Source organism: Ranitomeya imitator, chromosome 5 (genome assembly GCF_032444005.1).
Source record: "Ranitomeya imitator isolate aRanImi1 chromosome 5, aRanImi1.pri, whole genome shotgun sequence".
In the NCBI taxonomy this organism is placed as follows: Eukaryota; Metazoa; Chordata; class Amphibia; order Anura; family Dendrobatidae; genus Ranitomeya; species Ranitomeya imitator.
This window is the reverse complement of record NC_091286.1, coordinates 690,894,985-690,909,987: the sequence shown is the minus strand read 5'-3', so window position 1 is coordinate 690,909,987 and position 15,003 is coordinate 690,894,985.

Genomic DNA, 15,003 nt, shown 5'->3' with positions numbered 1-15,003 from the left:
CTCTGCTGCACAGTCTCTGTATATTAGCCTGGCAGTCATTCTGCAGTAGCAATGCTACACACACTGAGCAGTTTACTTGTCACACTCAGGGGTCCTCGCTTGTCACTGTGGGCCCCGTAGCTGCGCCCTCAGGTCACTGTCAGGAAATACAGTCAAACAAACAAGGCAGCACACTGCAGCGCCAAAACATGCAAACATAAAATATGAAAGTTAGCCTGCATTACTGCACTAAAAATATGAAAAAATGAGAGCATTTAGCGCATAAATTGGCCAATTTACGTGTACCTGGTAGTCACTTTACGGCATCGCTCGTATACCAGGTCCTACGCTTTCCCTGCTGAGAACAAACGTCTTCATCTGAATGGGTGTTAGGAGTCGAGTTTCCTCTGCTGCACAGGGGGAATCTCGATCCGTGTCTGCTGCGGTCTCCCATTCTGCATCGGCCGCAGTGGGGTCTGCTCAGCGGAGACGTCGCTCCCAGCGTCTCGCTGAGGCTGATTCTGTGCATAGGGTCACTACTGCCTTTTCTGGCTCTCCTATTGTACCCTGCACTGATCTGCGGCGAGCAGGCTTCTCTGGGACTAAGTCCTTATTTACACACACTGAGCATGCCCAGGGCAAGATCTCTCAGTGGAGGTCTAGGGTCACATGCTCAGGTACTGCAGCGACTCCCATTGGTCCTTCTCATGGAAGGTCCTGCAGGTACTAGGACCAGTTCTGCTTTGCACACTGAGCATGCCCAGGGCAGGATCTCTCAGTGGAGGTCTGGGGTCACGTGCTCAGGTGCTGCAGCAATTCCATTGGTCCTTCTTTCACAGGTCCTATATGTGCTGCAGCTATTTAAGGCTCGCATGGCCGCACGGCCATGCGCTAGTATCGTCTTATGTTATATGCTTTGCGCCAATGTGGTCATGCGTTTGAATGTGTTCAGGGACCCGGCTGAAATAAGCCCCTAGAATGCTGGCATCTCCGGCGAGGAGTTTTGTATGCATGCATGACCACTCACTGCTCACATCTGGGTAGTTGGCCTGTGCCTCTGTGAAAGTCTAACAGGGCACAGAGCTTTCCTCTCGCGGTTACTCTGTGAAGCTAACAGAGTTGGTATATACCGCCATATAGAGCCGCCATTATTTAGCAGCAGGTACTTTCCTGCACGGTGGATCCCGGGTTGCGAACGCACCAATTCCATTCAATAAATAATATATTTGGTGCGTTCCGCCAACCCTAACAGTATACTAGCACCAGAATCTGGCTAAGTAATGGCGGATAAACAGCGATTGCAGGGGTACATCCAGCTGCTGGAGGGCCGGTTGGCGTCTCTTGAGCGTGCAACCTCGGCGGTGGAAGTTACCGCAATAGCTGTTCAGGCTGCTAGCGTGGCTGCAGCAGCTTTACCCACTGCCACCTCTGTTCCGACCCTATCTCACCTTCCTTTGCCTGAGAGATACTCTGGGGACAGTAAGTCCTGTAGGGGTTTCGTCAGCCAATGTGGTATACACCTCGAGGTCCTGGCTGCACGTTTCCCTACTGAGCAGGCAAAGGTGGGATTCATAATCTCTCTCTTGTCGGACAGAGCGTTGGAGTGGGCTACGCCGCTGTGGGAGCGCAACGATCATGTGGTGCGGAGTGTTCCTCTGTTTCTGGACACTCTGAAACAGGTCTTTTTAGGACCTCAGGTCACCCATGATACAGCGCTCCAACTGCTGGCTTTGACTCAGGGTTCAACCATGGTCAGCCATTTTGCTGTTCACTTCCGGACATTAGCATCTGAGTTGGAATTCCCGTATTTTGGAGTGGGCTGGCTGACCATGTGAAGGACGCTTTGGCCACTAGGGAGATTCCCGCCACACTGGAGGAGCTCATAGCCGTATCCACTCGCATAGACCTTCGTTTTCACGAGCGAAGGTTGGAGCGAGTCCAGTGTAGGCAGAGGTTTCGGCTGGCTCCCACCTTCGCCAAACCTTTGGAATCTCCTGTCCAGGCGTCCGAGTCACATGAGGCCTTAGAGGTGACACGAGCGGGATCCAAGTCTCAGTCCGCCCGTGCACATAAGGTTCGTCATGTTTGCCAGCAGTCAGGACATCTTGCCTCCAAGGGTCCTCAGCGGTCGGGGAAACGTCAGCGTCTAGTGGCAGTTGGAGGAGGTACACTAGACACGGTGATGTTTGCCTCAAAGTTGTCCTTCAAGGGGACAATTACCATAGGCCCATCCACTCTTATAGTCGAGCTATGCGTGGATTCTGGGGCAGAGGGTAACTTTATGTCTTCCGCTTTTGCCCAGCGTCACGTAATACCCTTGGTGATGCTCGCCAAGCCAGTAACCGTTCGAGTGGTAAATGGGTCGACACTACCCTCACAGATTACCCACCAAACAATTCCTTTCACGCTTTCTGTGTCTCCATCACATCAGGAGATAATCTCCCTATTAGTCATTCCTGAGGGAATTGATGATGTCCTGTTGGGGATACTATGGCTTCGCTACCATTCTCCTCATATTGAGTGGTCCTCTGGGAGAATTTTGGGTTGGAGTAAATCCTGCGAGGGTAGATGTCTGAGGGAGTGCGTTCAGGTTGCTACTACACAAATACCCGCAGATCTTTCTTCTCTCCCCAAGCAGTATTGGCCCTATGCAGACGTGTTCTCCAAAAGGGCTGCGGAGACCCTTCCTCCTCACTGCCCCTATGACTGTCCTATTGACCTCTTGCCTGGTGCTGAGCCTCCCCGGGGTCGAGTCTATCTGTTATCTCTCCCGGAGATGGAGGCAATGTCTCAGTACATCCAAGAGAATCTGGCAAGAGGATTCATTAGGAAGTCAGTGTCACCGGCAGGGGCTGGTTTCTTCTTCGTACAGAAGAAGACTGGAGACTTACGTCCATGCATAGACTACAGGGGTCTTAACGCCATCACCGTTAAGAACAAGTACCCATTACCCCTGATATCTGAGCTTTTTGATAGGCTATGGGGAGCAAGGGTATTTACAAAGTTAGATCTGCGGGGTGCTTACAACCTGATTCGCATCCGTGAGGGGGATGAATGGAAGACGGCTTTTAACACCAGGGATGGGCACTATGAATATCTGGTGATGCCCTTCGGGCTCTGTAATGCCCCAGCCGTTTTCCAAGACTTTGTGAACGACATCTTCCGAGATATGCTCACCACCTCGGTCGTAGTCTATCTGGATGATATCCTCATCTACTCTCCAGATATTGACTCCCATCGGAGAGATGTTCGCAAAGTCTTCGACCTCTTACGGGCAAACTCCCTCTACGCCAAGTTGGAGAAGTGTGTGTTTGAGCAGGAGTCCTTGCCTTTCCTTGGTTATATCATCTCTGCTCAGGGTTTGGCTATGTATCCTGCCAAGCTACAGGCTGTAATGGACTGGCAGGAACCCCATTCTCTTAAAGCGGTGCAGCGCTTTATGGGGTTCATTAATTATTATCGCCAGTTCATTCCACACTTCTAAACTTTGGTAGCTCCCTTGGTTGCCCTCACCAAGAAGGGAGCAAATCCCAAGTTGTGGTCAGAGGAGGTCTCCAAAGCCTTTCTCTCGATTAAGTCACACTTCGCTAGCGCTCCCATCCTACATCGCCCCGATGTAGATAAACCATTTATCTTGGAGGTGGATGCCTCATCCGTTGGTGCTGGAGCAGTCCTTTTCCAAAAGGATGCTCAAGGTCGGAAGCATCCTTGCTTCTTCTTCTCCAAGACCTTCACACCAGCGGAGAGGAATTATTCCATCGGGGACAGGGAGTTGCTAGCCATGAAGTTGGCTTTTTCAGAGTGGAGACACCTCTTGGAGGGAGCTCGCTTTCCCTTCCAAGTCTTCACTGACCACAAGAACTTGGTGTATATACAGACGGCCCAGCGGCTGAATTCTCGCCAGGCTAGATGGTCCCTGTTCTTCTCCCGGTTCCATTTTACCCTCCATTTTCTCTCCGGGGAGAAGAACGTTCATGCCGACGCTCTCTCCCGCTCCGTAGTGTCGTCTGAGGAGGAGGAGGAGGAGCCTCGGATTATTGTCCCTTCTGATTGCCTGAGAACTGTAGCTCCGGTTTCGCTAGAGTCTGTGCCCCCGGGCAAGACTTTCGTGCCAGCTATTTAAGGCTTGCATGGCCGCACGGCCATGCGCTAGTATCGTCTTATGTTATATGCTTTGCGCCAATGTGGTCATGCGTTTGAATGTGTTCAGGGACCCGGCTGAAATAAGCCCCTGGAATGCTGGCACCTCTTGCGAGGAGATTGTGTTTAAGTGTGTTCAGGGACCCGGCTGAAATAAGCCCCTAGAATGCTGGCATCTCCGGCGAGGAGTTTTGTATGCATGCATGACCACTCACTGCTCACATCTGGGTAGTTGGCCTGTGCCTCTGTGAAAGTCTAACAGGGCACAGAGCTTTCCTCTCGCGGTTACTCTGTGAAGCTAACAGAGTTGGTATATACCGCCATATAGAGCCGCCATTATTTAGCAGCAGGTACTTTCCTGCACGGTGGATCCCGGGTTGCGAACGCACCAATTCCATTCAATAAATAATATATTTGGTGCGTTCCGCCAACCCTAACAGTATACTAGCACCAGAATCTGGCTAAGTAATGGCGGATAAACAGCGATTGCAGGGGTACATCCAGCTGCTGGAGGGCCGGTTGGCGTCTCTTGAGCGTGCAACCTCGGCGGTGGAAGTTACCGCAATAGCTGTTCAGGCTGCTAGCGTGGCTGCAGCAGCTTTACCCACTGCCACCTCTGTTCCGACCCTATCTCACCTTCCTTTGCCTGAGAGATACTCTGGGGACAGTAAGTCCTGTAGGGGTTTCGTCAGCCAATGTGGTATACACCTCGAGGTCCTGGCTGCACGTTTCCCTACTGAGCAGGCAAAGGTGGGATTCATAATCTCTCTCTTGTCGGACAGAGCGTTGGAGTGGGCTACGCCGCTGTGGGAGCGCAACGATCATGTGGTGCGGAGTGTTCCTCTGTTTCTGGACACTCTGAAACAGGTCTTTTTAGGACCTCAGGTCACCCATGATACAGCGCTCCAACTGCTGGCTTTGACTCAGGGTTCAACCATGGTCAGCCATTTTGCTGTTCACTTCCGGACATTAGCATCTGAGTTGGAATTCCCGTATTTTGGAGTGGGCTGGCTGACCATGTGAAGGACGCTTTGGCCACTAGGGAGATTCCCGCCACACTGGAGGAGCTCATAGCCGTATCCACTCGCATAGACCTTCGTTTTCACGAGCGAAGGTTGGAGCGAGTCCAGTGTAGGCAGAGGTTTCGGCTGGCTCCCACCTTCGCCAAACCTTTGGAATCTCCTGTCCAGGCGTCCGAGTCACATGAGGCCTTAGAGGTGACACGAGCGGGATCCAAGTCTCAGTCCGCCCGTGCACATAAGGTTCGTCATGTTTGCCAGCAGTCAGGACATCTTGCCTCCAAGGGTCCTCAGTGGTCGGGGAAACGTCAGCGTCTAGTGGCAGTTGGAGGAGGTACACTAGACACGGTGACGTTTGCCTCAAAGTTGTCCTTCAAGGGGACAATTACCATAGGCCCATCCACTCTTATAGTCGAGCTATGCGTGGATTCTGGGGCAGAGGGTAACTTTATGTCTTCCGCTTTTGCCCAGCGTCACGTAATACCCTTGGTGATGCTCGCCAAGCCAGTAACCGTTCGAGTGGTAAATGGGTCGACACTACCCTCACAGATTACCCACCAAACAATTCCTTTCACGCTTTCTGTGTCTCCATCACATCAGGAGATAATCTCCCTATTAGTCATTCCTGAGGGAATTGATGATGTCCTGTTGGGGATACTATGGCTTCGCTACCATTCTCCTCATATTGAGTGGTCCTCTGGGAGAATTTTGGGTTGGAGTAAATCCTGCGAGGGTAGATGTCTGAGGGAGTGCGTTCAGGTTGCTACTACACAAATACCCGCAGATCTTTCTTCTCTCCCCAAGCAGTATTGGCCCTATGCAGACGTGTTCTCCAAAAGGGCTGCGGAGACCCTTCCTCCTAACTGCCCCTATGACTGTCCTATTGACCTCTTGCCTGGTGCTGAGCCTCCCCGGGGTCGAGTCTATCCGTTATCTCTCCCGGAGATGGAGGCAATGTCTCAGTACATCCAAGAGAATCTGGCAAGAGGATTCATTAGGAAGTCAGTGTCACCGGCAGGGGCTGGTTTCTTCTTCGTACAGAAGAAGACTGGAGACTTACGTCCATGCATAGACTACAGGGGTCTTAACGCCATCACCGTTAAGAACAAGTACCCATTACCCCTGATATCTGAGCTTTTTGATAGGCTATGGGGAGCAAGGGTATTTACAAAGTTAGATCTGCGGGGTGCTTACAACCTGATTCGCATCCGTGAGGGGGATGAATGGAAGACGGCTTTTAACACCAGGGATGGGCACTATGAATATCTGGTGATGCCCTTCGGGCTCTGTAATGCCCCAGCCGTTTTCCAAGACTTTGTGAACGACATCTTCCGAGATATGCTCACCACCTCGGTCGTAGTCTATCTGGATGATATCCTCATCTACTCTCCAGATATTGACTCCCATCGGAGAGATGTTCGCAAAGTCTTCGACCTCTTACGGGCAAACTCCCTCTACGCCAAGTTGGAGAAGTGTGTGTTTGAGCAGGAGTCCTTGCCTTTCCTTGGTTATATCATCTCTGCTCAGGGTTTGGCTATGTACAGTATCCTGCCAAGCTACAGGCTGTAATGGACTGGCAGGAACCCCATTCTCTTAAAGCGGTGCAGCGCTTTATGGGGTTCATTAATTATTATCGCCAGTTCATTCCACACTTCTCAACTTTGGTAGCTCCCTTGGTTGCCCTCACCAAGAAGGGAGCAAATCCCAAGTTGTGGTCAGAGGAGGTCTCCAAAGCCTTTCTCTCGATTAAGTCACACTTCGCTAGCGCTCCCATCCTACATCGCCCCGATGTAGATAAACCATTTATCTTGGAGGTGGATGCCTCATCCGTTGGTGCTGGAGCAGTCCTTTTCCAAAAGGATGCTCAAGGTCGGAAGCATCCTTGCTTCTTCTTCTCCAAGACCTTCACACCAGCGGAGAGGAATTATTCCATCGGGGACAGGGAGTTGCTAGCCATGAAGTTGGCTTTTTCAGAGTGGAGACACCTCTTGGAGGGAGCTCGCTTTCCCTTCCAAGTCTTCACTGACCACAAGAACTTGGTGTATATACAGACGGCCCAGCGGCTGAATTCTCGCCAGGCTAGATGGTCCCTGTTCTTCTCCCGGTTCCATTTTACCCTCCATTTTCTCTCCGGGGAGAAGAACGTTCATGCCGACGCTCTCTCCCGCTCCGTAGTGTCGTCTGAGGAGGAGGAGGAGGAGCCTCGGATTATTGTCCCTTCTGATTGCCTGAGAACTGTAGCTCCGGTTTCGCTAGAGTCTGTGCCCCCGGGCAAGACTTTCGTGCCAGCTATTTAAGGCTTGCATGGCCGCACGGCCATGCGCTAGTATCGTCTTATGTTATATGCTTTGCGCCAATGTGGTCATGCGTTTGAATGTGTTCAGGGACCCGGCTGAAATAAGCCCCTGGAATGCTGGCACCTCTTGCGAGGAGATTGTGTTTAAGTGTGTTCAGGGACCCGGCTGAAATAAGCCCCTAGAATGCTGGCATCTCCGGCGAGGAGTTTTGTATGCATGCATGACCACTCACTGCTCACATCTGGGTAGTTGGCCTGTGCCTCTGTGAAAGTCTAACAGGGCACAGAGCTTTCCTCTCGCGGTTACTCTGTGAAGCTAACAGAGTTGGTATATACCGCCATATAGAGCCGCCATTATTTAGCAGCAGGTACTTTCCTGCACGGTGGATCCCGGGTTGCGAACGCACCAATTCCATTCAATAAATAATATATTTGGTTCGTTTCGCCAACCCTAACAATGGGTACCTGTGAAATCTCTTCTTAGACTAAATTTCTCTCTCTCTGTGGAGGGGTAATGGACCTGCTGCGATTAAAACACCTGTCTGTGGCTAAGAGGCGGAGTGCTCGGTCAGAAGGCTAGTAAATACAAATTTCAAAAAACTGACTGTCACATTCAAACATAGATCAAGTGTGAGGAGGTGCTGAACCTAGAGTCACCAACTCGTATATAGTCAAACAAACAAGGCAGCCCACTGTAGCGCCAAAACATGCAAACATAAAATATGAAAGTTAGACTGCATTAAGGCACTAAAAATATGAAAAAATTAGAGCGTTTAGCGCATAAATTGGCCAATTTACGTGTACCTGGTAGCCACTTTACGGCATCTCTCGTATACCAGGTCCTACGATTTCCCTGCTGAGAACAAACGTCTTCATCTGCATGGGTACCTGTGAAACCTCTTCTTAGACTAAATTTCTCTCTCTCTGTGGAGGGCTAAGGCTACTTTCACAATAGCATTGGCGTCGACCCGTCACAGTGCGTCGGGCTGACGTACCGACACATCCTGTGACAACGCAGCACAACTGGGGCAGCGGATGCATTATTACAACGCATCCGCTGCCCCATTGTGAGTTGCGGGGAGGAGGGGGCGGAGATCCAGCCGCGCATGTGCGGTCGGAAATGGCAGACACGACGCACAAAAAAACATTACATGTAACGTTTTTTTTTGTTCTGACGGTCTGCCACAACACGACGCAACCTTCGCACGACGGTTGCGACGTGTGGCAATGCGTAATAATGCGTCGCTAATGTTAGTCTATGGGGAAAAAACGCATCCTGCAGCCAACTTTGCAGGATGTGTTTTTTCACCAAAACGACGCATTGCGACGTGCGTCGTATGACGCTAGTGTGAAACTAGCCTTATGGACCTGCTATGATTAAAACACCTGTCTGTGGCTAAGAGGCGGAGTGCTCGGTCAGAAGGCTAGTAAATGCAAATTTAAAAAAACTGACCATCACATCCAAACATAGATCAAGTGTGAACAGGTGCTGAACCTAGAGTCACCAACTCGTATACAGTCAAACAAATAAAGCAGCACACTGTAGCGCCAAATCATGCAAACGTAAAATATGAAAGTTAGACTGCATTACTGCACTAAAAATATGAAAAATGAGAGCGTTTAGCGCAAAAATTGGCCAATTTACGTGTACCTGGTAGCCACTTTACGGTATCTCTCGAATACCAGGTCCTACGCTTTCCCTGCTGAGAACAAACGTCTTCATCTGAATGGGTACCTGTGAAACCTCTTCTTAGACTAAATTTCTCTCTCTCTGTGGAGGGGTAATGGACCTGCTGCGATTAAAAAGTCGGCGACTTTTGAAAATGAACGATCCGTTTCGCTCAACCCTACTCGGGAGGTCTCCGTGTATTTTGGCGTGCTCGGTGATTAAGTTTGTGTCAACGCAGCTGCAAATCATGCCTGAACACTTGCAGGTATCGCTTGTTTGTTTGGAAATCCCCACATGAATTCAGGCTGTCCAGCAGCCGCAAATCATGCAGCTGCAGCAACACAAACTAAATCTCCGAGCACACCCAAATACTCAGAGACCACCCGTGCATGCTTGGGAAATCTCGAGTAACGAGTATACTCGCTCATCACTAACACCTACAGATTAAATTTCTAAGGCTTATCGGTATTTTATCCCTTTTATTTTTACTGTTTTTGACTGTATTTATGTATTTTTTATCATTTAATCTTTTGTAACCTTTTTTATGCACGGTACATTTTTTGCATATTAAATGCATAATGCAATAAGTTTGTTGCTTCTAAACATAACCACAAACCCTGAAGAAGGCGAGGATAGCCTGGTTGTCTTACCCTGTGTATGCTGGAGTGCAAGAAGAGTACCTACCAGGTGCACAGGAAAGCTGGATGGGTGTGTGTGCTAATGTGTGACCCAGTGCAGACATTTCATTGATCTATCAAAATGTTAACTGATGACAAAGAAATGTGTGGTGGATCTAAGAACTGGCTGTGGTGTTCGCTTAACTCAATGTAAGCTTATTGGATTAGGTGAGTGGAAGAGTGAGCGTGAGAAGCAGAATCACGGTTTTCTTTAGCATCAGAGGCACATAGAGTGCCTTGTCAAAGTATTCACCCCCTGGAACTTTTCAACCTTTTCCCACATATCCTGCTTCAAACATAAAGATACCAAATGTAAATTTTTGGTGAAGAATCAACAACAAGTGGAACACAATTGTGAAGTGGAACGAAATTTATTGGTTATTTTAAATTTTTGTGGAAATTCAAAAACTGAAAAGTGGGGCGTGCAATATTATTCGACCCCTTTAACTTAATACTTTGTTGCGCCACCTTTTGCTGCGATTACAGCTACGAGTCACTTGGGGTTTGTCACTATCAGTTTTGTTTTGAGACTGAAATTCTCGCCCATTCTTCCTCGAGCTCGAGCTCTGTGAGGTTTGATGGAGATCGTTTGTGAACAGCAGTTTTCAGTAGGGTTGAGTGAAACGGGTCGTTCATTTTCAAAAGTCGCCGACTTTTGGCAAAGTCGGGTTTCATGAAACCCGATCCGACCCCTGTGCGGGGTCGGCCATGCGGTACGCGACTTTCGCGCCAAAGTCGCGTTTCAATGACGCGAAAAGCGCCATTTCTCAGCCAATGAAGGTAAACGCAGAGTGTGGGCAGCGTGATGACATAGGTCCTGGTCCCCACCATCTTAGAGAAGGGCATTGCAGTGATTGGCTTGCTGTCTGCGGCGTCACAGGGGCTATAAAGGGGCGTTCCCGCTGACCGCCATGTTACTGCTGCTGATCTGAGCTTAGGGAGAGGTTGCTGCCGCTTCGTCAGAAGCAGGGATAGCGTTAGGCAGGGTCCATTAACCACCAAACCGCTTGTGCTGTAGCGATTTCCACTGCCCAACACCACCTTCGGTGTGCAGGGACAGTGGAAGCTACATTTTTTTTTTTCCCCCTCAGCGCTGTAGCTCATTGGGCTGCCCTAGAAGGCTCCCTGATAGCTGCATTGCTGTGTGTACGCCGCTGTGCAAACCAACTGCTTTTTTCAAAGCACAAATCCTCGTGTTCCTTCCTTTCTGCACAGCTATCTTTTTGGATTGTACACACTTTTTATTTAATTTGTGCATCAGTCCACTCCTTATTGCTGCCTGCCATACCTGGCTGAGATTACTGCAGGGAGATAGTAATTGCAGGACACTCCCTGTTTTTTTTTTTTTTTTTTTGTGGGAGATTAAGATTGACATTTCTGCTAGAGTGCCATCCCTGTGTGTGCCATCTCTCGGTCAGTGGGCCATAGAAAGCCTATTTATTTTTTTGCTTGATTTGGGTTATAAAATCTACCTGAAAAAATCACTACATCAATCAGTGGGAGAAAAATATTGGCCTCAGGGCTTGTGTGCCACTCCTGACTCCTGTGTGCATCATCACTCACTCAGTGGGCCATAGAAAGCCCATTTTTTTTTTTTTTTGCTTTATTTGGGTTCTAAATTCTACCTGAAAAAATCAATAAATCAATCAGTGGGAGATTAATATTGGCCTTTGGGCTTGTGTGCCAGTCCTAAGCGTGCCATCTCTCTCTCTCAGATAGTGGGCCATAGAAAGCCTATTTATTTTTTATTTTTTTTATTGGGTTTATAAATTTTCCCTGGAAAAAAAAAAAAAAAAGTGGGAGATTAATATTGGCCTCTGGGCTTGTGTGCCAGTCCTGAGCGTGCCATCTCTCTCACAAATAGTGGGCCATAGAAAGCCTATTTATTTATTTTTTTTTGGTTTTATAAATTCTCCCTTAAAAAACAAAGGGAGATTAATATTGGCCTTTGGGCTTGTGTGCCAGTCCTAAGCGTGCCATCTCTCTCTGTCTCTCAGATAGTGGGCCATAGAAAGCCTATTTATTATTTTTTTTATTGGGTTTATCAATTTTCCCTGGAACAAAAAAAAAAAAGTGGGAGATAAATATTGGCCTCTGGGCTTGTGTGCCACTCCTGACTCCTGTGTGCGTCATCTCTCACTCAGTGGGCCATAGAAAGCCTTTTTTTGTTTTATTTGTTTTCTAAATTCTCCCTGAAAAAATCATTTTATTTTCTTTCGTTTCTAAATTCTTCCTGAAAAAATCATTTTATTCTATTTTTTTTTTTCCTAAAGTCTCCCTGAAAAAAAAAACAAACAAAAACAAATCAGTGGGAGATTAATATTGCCCTTTCTGCTTGTGTGCCAGTCTTGACTCCTGGGTGTGCCATCTCTCTCTCTCTCTCCAATTGTGGGCCATAGAAAGCCTATTATTTTTTTTAGCTTGATTTGGGTTCCAAAATCTACCTGAAAAAATCACTACATCAATCAGTGGGAGATAAATATTGGCCTCTGGACTTGTGTGCCACTCCTGACTCCTGTGTGCGTCATCTCTCACTCAGTGGGCCATAGAAAGCCTTTTTTTGTTTTATTTGTTTTCTAAATTCTCCCTGAAAAAATCATTTTATTTTATTTGGTTTCTAAATTCTTCCTCAAAAAATCATTTTATTCTATTTTTTTTTTCCTAAAGTCACCCTGAAAAAAACAAAAAAAAACAAATCAGTGGGAGATTAATATTGCCCTTTCTGCTTGTGTGCCAGTCTTGACTCCTGGGTGTGCCATCTCTCTCTCTCTCTCCAATTGTGGGCCATAGAAAGCCTATTATTTTTTTTAGCTTGATTTGGGTTCCAAAATCTACCTGAAAAAATCACTACATCAATCAGTGGGAGATAAATATTGGCCTCTGGGCTTGTGTGCCACTCCTGACTCCTGTGTGCGTCATCTCTCACTCAGTGGGCCATAGAAAGCCTTTTTTTGTTTTATTTGTTTTCTAAATTCTCCCTGAAAAAATCATTTTATTTTATTTGGTTTCTAAATTCTTCCTGAAAAAATCATTTTATTCTATTTTTTTTTTCCTAAAGTCTCCCTGAAAAAAAAAAAAAAAAAACAAATCAGTGGGAGATTAATATTGCCCTTTCTGCTTGTGTGCCAGTCTTGACTCCTGGGTGTGCCATCTCTCTCTCTTTCTCCAATTGTGGGCCATAGAAAGCCTATTATTTTTTTTAGCTTGATTTGGGTTCCAAATTCTACCTGAAAAAATCAATAAATCAATCAGTGGGAGATTAATATTGGCCTTTGGGCTTGTGTGCCAGTCCTAAGCGTGCCATCTCTCTCTCTCAGATAGTGGGCCATAGAAAGCCTATTTATTTTTTATTTTTTTTTATTGGGTTTATAAATTTTCCCTGGAAAAAAAAAAAAAAAGTGGGAGATTAATATTGGCCTCTGGGCTTGTGTGCCAGTCCTGAGCGTGCCATCTCTCTCACAAATAGTGGGCCATAGAAAGCCTATTTATTTATTTTTTTTTGGTTTTATAAATTCTCCCTTAAAAAAAAAAGGGAGATTAATATTGGCCTTTGGGCTTGTGTGCCAGTCCTAAGCGTGCCATCTCTCTCTGTCTCTCAGATAGTGGGCCATAGAAAGCCTATTTATTATTTTTTTTATTGGGTTTATAAATTTTCCCTGGAACAAAAAAAAAAAAGTGGGAGATAAATATTGGCCTCTGGGCTTGTGTGCCACTCCTGACTCCTGTGTGCGTCATCTCTCACTCAGTGGGCCATAGAAAGCCTTTTTTTGTTTTATTTGTTTTCTAAATTCTCCCTGAAAAAATCATTTTATTTTCTTTGGTTTCTAAATTCTTCCTGAAAAAATCATTTTATTCTATTTTTTTTTTTCCTAAAGTCTCCCTGAAAAAAAAAACAAAAAAAAACAAATCAGTGGGAGATTAATATTGCCCTTTCTGCTTGTGTGCCAGTCTTGACTCCTGGGTGTGCCATCTCTCTCTCTCTCTCCAATTGTGGGCCATAGAAAGCCTATTATTTTTTTTAGCTTGATTTGGGTTCCAAAATCTACCTGAAAAAATCACTACATCAATCAGTGGGAGATAAATATTGGCCTCTGGGCTTGTGTGCCACTCCTGACTCCTGTGTGCGTCATCTCTCACTCAGTGGGCCATAGAAAGCCTTTTTTTGTTTTATTTGTTTTCTAAATTCTCCCTGAAAAAATCATTTTATTTTCTTTGGTTTCTAAATTCTTCCTGAAAAAATCATTTTATTCTATTTTTTTTTTTTTCCTAAAGTCTCCCTGAAAAAAAAAACAAAAAAAAAACAAATCAGTGGGAGATTAATATTGCCCTTTCTGCTTGTGTGCCAGTCTTGACTCCTGGGTGTGCCATCTCTCTCTCTCTCTCCAATTGTGGGCCATAGAAAGCCTATTATTTTTTTTAGCTTGATTTGGGTTCCAAAATCTACCTGAAAAAATCACTACATCAATCAGTGGGAGATAAATATTGGCCTCTGGGCTTGTGTGCCACTCCTGACTCCTGTGTGCGTCATCTCTCACTCAGTGGGCCATAGAAAGCCTTTTTTTGTTTTATTTGTTTTCTAAATTCTCCCTGAAAAAATCATTTTATTTTATTTGGTTTCTAAATTCTTCCTGAAAAATCATTTTATTCTATTATTTTTTTTTCCTAAAGTCTCCCTTAAAAAAAAAAAAAAATCAAATCAGTGGGAGATTAATACATAGTAACATAGTAACATAGTTAGTAAGGCCGAAAAAAGACATTTGTCCATCCAGTTCAGCCTATATTCCATTATAATAAATACCCAGATCTACGTCCTTCTACAGAACCTAATAATTGTATGATACAATATTGTTCTGCTCCAGGAAGACATCCAGGCCTCTCTTGAACCCCTCGACTGAGTTCGCCATCACCACCTCCTCAGGCAAGCAATTCCAGATTCTCACTGCCCTAACAGTAAAGAATCCTCTTCTATGTTGGTGGAAAAACCTTCTCTCCTCCAGACGCAAAGAATGCCCTCTTGTGCCCGTCACCTTCCTTGGTATAAACAGATCCTCAGCGAGATATTTGTATTGTCCCCTTATATACTTATACATGGTTATTAGATCGCCCCTCAGTCGTCTTTTTTCTAGACTAAATAATCCTAATTTCGCTAATCTATCTGGGTATTGTAGTTCTCCCATCCCCTTTATTAATTTTGTTGCCCTCCTTTGTACTCTCTCTAGTTCC